Source organism: Pongo abelii, chromosome 3 (assembly GCF_028885655.2).
Source record: "Pongo abelii isolate AG06213 chromosome 3, NHGRI_mPonAbe1-v2.0_pri, whole genome shotgun sequence".
In the NCBI taxonomy this organism is placed as follows: Eukaryota; Metazoa; Chordata; class Mammalia; order Primates; family Hominidae; genus Pongo; species Pongo abelii.
The window spans coordinates 21,436,550-21,444,317 of record NC_071988.2 but is presented as its reverse complement, the minus strand read 5'-3'; the positions used below and the strand labels follow the sequence as shown (position 1 = coordinate 21,444,317).

General features: G+C 38.4%; 1 non-coding gene across 1 annotated transcript; it reads right to left on the bottom strand.

Moving 5' to 3' along the window:
• Positions 1 to 221: 221 nt before the first annotated feature.
• On the bottom strand, positions 222 to 328 carry LOC112133310 (small nucleolar RNA U13). The gene has a single exon (XR_002914977.3). It is a non-coding gene; the product is annotated as a small nucleolar RNA U13 (small nucleolar RNA).
• Between the last annotated feature and the right edge of the window lie 7,440 nt (positions 329 to 7,768).

The window sequence follows — 7,768 nt, the reverse complement described above, 5'->3', positions numbered from 1 at the left end:
TGAGAGACAGTTTGTTATAATTTCTGATCTTTTACATTTGCTGAGGAGAGCTTTACTTCCAACTATGTGGTCAATTTTGGAATAGGTGTGGTGTGGTGGTGAAAAAAATGTATATTCTATTGATTTGGGGTGGAGAGTTCTGTATATGTCTATTAGGTCCGCTTGGTGCAGAGCTGAGTTCAATTCCTGGGTATCCTTGTTAACTTTTTGTGTCGTTGATCTGTCTAATGTTGACAGTGGAGTGTTAAGGTAACAAGTTGCAAGTATGGCACATCTCACATATGTGCATGACATACCCAATCATCACGCTCATGAACTACCAGAGGATCATCATTTCTAGGTTTTAAAACTTTTTTATTCAGACGGTCACACAGGCTGGAGTGTAGTGGTGCAATCATGGCTCACGCTGCAACCTCTGCCTCCCGGGTTCAAGTGATTCTCATGCCTCAGCCTCCCAAGTAGCTGGGACTACAGGCATACACCCCCACATCTGGCTAATTTTTGTATTTTTTGTAGAGACAGTGTTTCACCATGTTGGTCAGGCTGGTCTCAAACTCCTGACCTCAGATTATCCACCTGCCTCAGCCTCCCAAAGTGCTGGGATTACTGGTGTGAGCCACAGCGCCCAGCCTAAAACATTTTTTAATGACTGTTTTTTTTCCCGGATACTGGGTTCCATTTTCCAGCTTCTCAGTCTATAATTATTGTTATTAGTTTACTTGATACCACATGTTTTGATTCTTGTTATTGAGTGTTGACTTTTATGTTGTTGAGTTTTCTTAAGGAGCACTGGCATTTTTTCTGGAAGGGAGTTAAATTACTTGCAGATTTACTTGATATTTTAAAGGCCTGTTTTAAAGGGCATGTCTAGTGTAGCCTTTAGTGCAAGGCTAGTTTATCATTTAGAAATGATACCTCTCAAGTCTCTACTCTTGGTAGGGAATGTCGCAGGTGGGCAATGCAGCCTCTCCAATAATAGTTTGTTAAAACTCAGAAGTCTCTCATTCCTTTGTGAGCTCTGAGAATTGTCTCATTTATAGTCTCTAATTGTCCTTTCCTGACATTGTGAAATTTTACCCCATGCAAGCACAGCTTAGCATTCAGTTATAGTTTGGAGCAGATCGCTGTCAGATTCCTGGAGCTCTTTCCTTGCACAGTCCCCTCATCTCTGGTTCTTTCCTACAAATTCCAACCACATGAGCATCCCTGAATTCCAATCTTCCCTTCACAAACTTAGTGACTCTCCTATGCTCTGCCCGGGTTCTTTCTTCCAGCATGGATTGTAAAGTACCAGCAGGAAGAAAGCCAGAGTGATTGTATTGTCCGTTTTGATTATTTATCTTATGTTAGGGATCATAGTTCTTTGATATATGTGCTCCAATTTCCAAAAACAGTTGTTTCACATATTTAGTCCATTTTTCTAGTTCTTTATGATGGGTGGACAAGTCTATCTTAGTTACTCCCTCACAACTGGGAGTAATGTCCTCCACTCCATTAGATTTTAAGATAACTTATAACATGGTTTATTAATTCCCCCAGAGGTAACCAAGGCATATAAAACTGTTTGCTCAAATATATTTTCCCTTAATAAGATAGAAATTTTATCACTCTTACAAATTAAAGGAACTGATTGCAAAAGATCTAGAGAACTGATGGTTGAAATAGAGGCTTCAGTAGCTAATAAGAATGTTTCTCAATTAGCAACATAAAACCATGTAATTAAGCATCATTTGATCAGTCAAGGAAGCATTGTTGTTGAGGATCTATGTAATTTCTTATTCTCTTCTGAATTTGGCAGGACATTTTTTCATTGTCCATACACGTTATAGTAATGTCATTGATTTTTATCATTTTCTAAAGACTGAGTCTGATTATATTTTGAGGAACTATTAATTCTTGGCTTACATGGCTTTTAGAAAACCTTTTTTTCTGATTCAATTTGTCCAATGCAAAATGATGTAAATTTCTTCTCTGTCCTCTCTTTAGCCCTAAAGAGTCTTGGGACATTACTTTGGAATTATTCATTCATTTAGAGAAATCAAAGAAAGCTAGCTAAGCATTTGGTTTCTTTTCATTTTCATTATAGAAATTCCATTTTCACAGATTTTGACAATATTGGGTTCCTACTAAGTAAATACTTAAAACATCAGAGTTATCGGATAAACAAAGAAGAATCTTTAGAGGTGAAGGGTCCCATATTACTACAGATGCGAATAAAACATATAAACACAAAAACAAAAAGGCTAATAAGTGTGCCAGATTCTATATTTCCTATCCTACCCATTCCTGACACCTCAAGCTCATCAGAAATTTCTTAATAAAATGACCATATTAAAACCCACCTTTTACACTGCTGCCACTGGTATGTGCACAATCAACCAGAAACCATCAGAATCAGAACCAGAAACAAAAACAAAGAGTCAGATTTAGTACTGGTCAATTGCTGAGTTACTTGATATGTGGTGCAATATACAGAGGCCTGTCTGAGATAATTGCAGATGTGGCTTTTGGAGTATAGAGTAAGCCCAAATAAGTTTCACAGGACACTCATATAATTTTAGGGAGAAGTATGCCAGTACAAGCACTGCCAGCTTGAACCAAAAGGGACAGAAACAGTGAAATGAAAAAAGGCCTTTGGGATCCCAACTTTCTATGATCAGGAGGAAGGCTGAGGAGCAGTCTGCTGTGAATGTGTGACATTTTTTATTGAAAAGAAAGAATGCTGCAAAGGGAGAAGACAAGAGCTCTGAGGGTGGGGCAGAGGGTAACCACTCCCAGGGAGAGGAACTGGGTCCTGATCATCACAATCAAGGAATATTTCCTGCTCCCTGATGACATATACTTGGCTAGATTTTGCAATTGATATAGACTGGTATATTAGACCATTCTTGCATTACTGTAAAGAAATACCTGAGACTATGTATTTTATAAAGAAAAGTATTTTAATTGGCTCATGGTTCTGCAGGCTGTACAGCAGTCATGATGGTGGCATCTGCTTGGCTTCTGAGGAGCCCTCAGGAAACTTACAATCATGGCAGAAGGTGAAGGAGAAGCAGGTATGTCACATGGCCAGAGCAGGTGCAAAAAAGGGGGATGGGGGAGGTGCTGCACACTATTAACCAGCCAAATCTCATGAGAATTAATTCACTAACATGATAATGGCACGAAGGAGATGGTGTTAAACCATTCGTGAGAAACCAGCCCCATGTGATTCAATCACCTTCCACCAGGCCCCATCTCCAACACTGGGGATTACAATTTAACATGAGGTCTGGTGGGGGCACAGGCCCAAGCCATATCAGCTGATGACTGCTATTTGCCTCCTGCCTTTCCTTTCTTTGAATGGGAGTATCCATTGTGGTTAACCTGTTTTTGTCTCACCAGTGTGTTTTTTGAAGGGACGTAGATAACTCATCTTTTCAGATCAAGAAGATCTGCTCTTGTTGATATTTGGCTAAGTAGCCCCATCTGCATCTGGGCTTGATACAGACTATGAGATTATGGGCATTGAGCCTGACATTATAATTGGACAAGATTTCTTGGGCCCTGGAAGTGGGTCTGCATATTTTCCATTTGGGATTATTTGAAGTGATTGTGGCTAGGAGGTGGACAGTCATTGTTTGCCAAAATAGTCATAATATTTTAAGCCCCTCCCCTCAAAAGTTGGGGTCTGCTTCTCTACCTCTTGAATTTAAGAATAATCATGTGACTTTCTTTTGCCAATGGGTCATTAGCAAAATTGATACAAGCAGAGGTTTGAAAGTTACTTGTTCATGGAGTTTACTCTTCCTTGCTTCTCTTTGGAACCCTGGACCACTATGGAGAGAAGCATATGAAACATGAGATCATGTGGATCAGAGGCAGCTGTCTCAGTGGGTGTCCTTATCGTACTAACTAGCCTGCCAACCACGAGATCTATGAATGAGTCCACTCTAGACCACCTAGCCCCAGCAGTGCTGGCACAGAACAGAGAAAGTCCTCAGCAAACTCAGAGAACCACAATAAATAATAAGCTATTAAGTTTTGAGATTTTCTTTATGCAGCAAAATTAATCAATACAAGCAACTGTGAAGAAGAGTGAATGTGGGGATATGGCTTTCTTGAACAATGAAGAGGTGGGCAGAGGTATTACTCTGAGACATTTGGGCCTTTTTTCTCCTTAGAGGAACATGATACTGTGCTCGTTGAAAACTTGGTTCAAGAAACAAGACACCTCGATATTTGTAAATCTTACTTAAATCGAATGAATAACAAATTGTTAGCATAAGGTTTGTGAGAATCATGATTATATTCTGACAGTAAGACTTATGAAGTTAGCATATATTTACCTATTTTCTCAACTCTTTCCTTCCTGGGTAGACAGTAACACTGAAAGAAACTAATTGGTGATTAGCTACAGATTAGTGATTGCTAATTAGAGATTTCTAATTGTCTTCCAGTGTCCATTCTCCTGTATGGTTTTGGGGGAGTATCGCTTCCTACCTACCACGGACCACCTGTCAACTCTGGGCTGTAACATGAGAGAATTGTGAACTTCTGTCTTGTTTGAGCCATGGTTTCATTCTCTTTTTTAGCCATGTAGCCTGTGCTGTAACTCAGTGCCACATTAGCAACAAGTAAAAGTCAATGTGGGTACATTTGTTATTCTTCAGGGTAGAACATTTCTTCCTTTTATTCTTGTGCTTTTGGCTAAATAAACTGGGAAATTATAGTAGATAGGTGTGTGGAGTCTCTTTGCTTAATTCTATAACCCATCTGGAGAGGTTATAAACTTGTAAAGAAATCCGTGATATGTAAACTCAGTTTGTGATTGTAATGTATATTATTTTTGAGTCAGGATTTCTCTGTAATTGGACAATGCTTGTAAATGTTTAGTTTATATGTGTTAATGGAATAGGGCCATGGCACAAATATCCTAAATTAAATTTAGCCAGTATTAATGGAATAAGTACTCAATTAATACTCAAAATGTGCCAGAAATGATCCTACATGGGATACAGAGTTATAAAATATGGTTCTTATCCTTAAGGAGTTAACATTTTGATGAGGGAGAAAGGAGATTCTTAATTATAATTTCCCTAAATGGCAATTTCAATAAGAGTAGTATAAATGGTGAATTTAATTTTAGAGGAAAAGGTGCGATGCTTTATGAAGCAAATAAAAAATAATGCAAAGTTTACTTCTATATGGCTTTGGAATGCATCAAATTATCTTTCACAGGATCACGTTGAAATTATTCCCTGCCCCCTGCCAGGCACATTCAGGTGGCAGAAGGAGAGGGATAGAAACGTGACCTTGAAGGCAGAGGGCTACTCTATGAGGTGTGAAAAGTTGCTATTAGATACTGTTGTAGTTTACAGAGTTAACTTTTTTGTTTCAATTATAGCTTTCCTTACCGAAGATTCGCTATTCTAGTACTAGTGGTAAGCCTTAATCAACCAGAAATTATATACAAAATAATTAGCTTAAAATAACAATGTTTTCTTTCCTATTTTATGAAGAAGAGAAAAATGATTCTTAATAGAATGATGCCTGGATTGGTGGAATCCTCACATTTCCTAAAATTCTTCAATACTAGAAAAGCTTATGCCAATCCACTTCCACTATAGTTTCATGTTGGTGGTGCACGGAAATTTTTCATTTTTGGCTTCGTCTCTAAACTCAAGTGATAACATTAAGTCAAATTTCATAAAATTTATAATAAATTTAAAATTAATATAATAACAACTTAAGTTCTGAGCTATTGAACACTAAACTTATGCTATTTAAAAAAAATTTGGCTACAACTGTTTAGTCTATACATTCTTCTTTTTCTTCTCTGAGATAATTCAGGTCAATAATTCCAATCAAAAAATGTTCATTGAGCTACTGCTAATATATAAGGCAATGTGCTACGTAGGCCCAAGAGTTAAAGGCAGTTTCAAGCTAGTGAATAAATGTGCATACTATATGATGGACATGTCAAGTCAAGTTTGAATCAAGTCCTGTGGGTCTACCACAGAGAGAGTGATTCATTCTAAGTTGATAAGTGTCCAGTAATATACTCATCAGGGATGTGGCATTTGAATTGGCCTTGAATGCTGTATTAGTTTCGTATATGGCTGACATAACAAAGTACCACAAACTTGATGGGTTAAAGCAACAGAAATTTATTCTCTCATTTTTCTCAAAGCTAGGTGTCTGAAATCAAGGTGTCATCAAGGCCATACTCCCTCTAAAGTCTTGAGGAGAGGATCTTTCCTTGCCTCCTTCAACTTCTGGTTGCCCGAGGCATCCCTTGGCTGTGACAGTATCACCACAGTCTCCGTCTCCATCTTCCCATGGCTGTCGTCCCGCTGTGCATCTCCATCTTCACACAGTGTTCTCCTCCCTATGTCTCTGCTTTCTCTTTTCATAAGGATACCAGTCATATTGGATTGGGAACCACCCTAATGTATTATGACCTCATCTTATCTTGATTACATGTGCAAAGACTCTTTTACATTTCCAGACAGGGTCTTGTCTTCAGGCAGGAGGGGTTAAGATTTTGTTTTTTTGGAGGACATAAGTCAAGCTCTAATATTGTAAAGGATAACGCCCTTAGTTCATGGATACATTTCTCATTCCCTTCCTCTATCTTCTGTCTTTGCTACCTGATTTCCCTAACAATTTGCATCCTCTGATCTGCTTTTGGTTAACCCCAATTTCAGGAAGCTCTTCATTAGTGTATCAGTTAAGGTTGTTTGGACTGATGACTTAGACTTCATAGGCTCAGAGATGACTGGATTGTGAACTGGAGTGTTGGGATCATGCCTTGTCCATCTTGTGATAATTAAAAGTATCTAACCTTTTGGAGTATCATTTTAATAATCTAAAAATGGACACAATAATAATGAAATATACCTCATAAGGCTGTTGTGAGGATCAAAAGCCTTCATATAGACAAAGAATGAAAACATATTTAAGACCTTTGATAAGTGTTAACCCTTTAGTAAGTGTCTGAGTGTCCCTGGTTAGTCAATATTTGGTAAGAGTCTAAATAAATGAATGAATGCATGCCTTGATGTAAAACAGAGTTATCCAACAGTCAGAGGCTGGGAATTTTAGAGTTAGAACTTTCATGCAGTGGACTAATGGCAGGTGAAGTCTGCATAGACAACATAGACTCTAACATGGAATGAACTTGGATAAGAGTGACACGTTCAGATGGATGAAAAGATTACAAGAAAGCAGCTGGCAACAACTGACTGTTGTAATTATAACCTTTTGGCTGCAGTGACTTGCAACCTAGGGTGCTAAGACAAATGGTGAATGAAACTGTCAAATGGCTGTGGACATTCTTTGAGGAATTCTGAGAAGTAGAAAAATTCAAGAAAAATCAGAGTCAGGTAAATTTCTTATTTTTTTTTTAAAGGAAAGTTCCACAAACTTTCAGACTCACCCACATTTACAAGATAAGGCAGAGACAAAGCCCAATGATTAACTAGAATTTGGATTTGGGCTTTTTTTATTATTATACTTTAGGTTCTGGGGTACATGTGCAGAACGTGCAGGTTTGTTACATAGGTATACACGTGCCATGGTGGTTTGCTGCACCCATCAACCTGTGATCTACATTAGGTATTTCTCCTAATGCTATCCCTCCCTCTGATATATCTCTCTCTCTCTCTCTCTCTCTCTCTCTCTCTCTCTCTCTCTCTCTCTCTCTCTCTCTCTCTCTCTCTCAGACTATTCTGTTTGCCGCTTTGCCTCTGCTGTCCATTACGGTAGCTATGCCCACCTTGCCTTT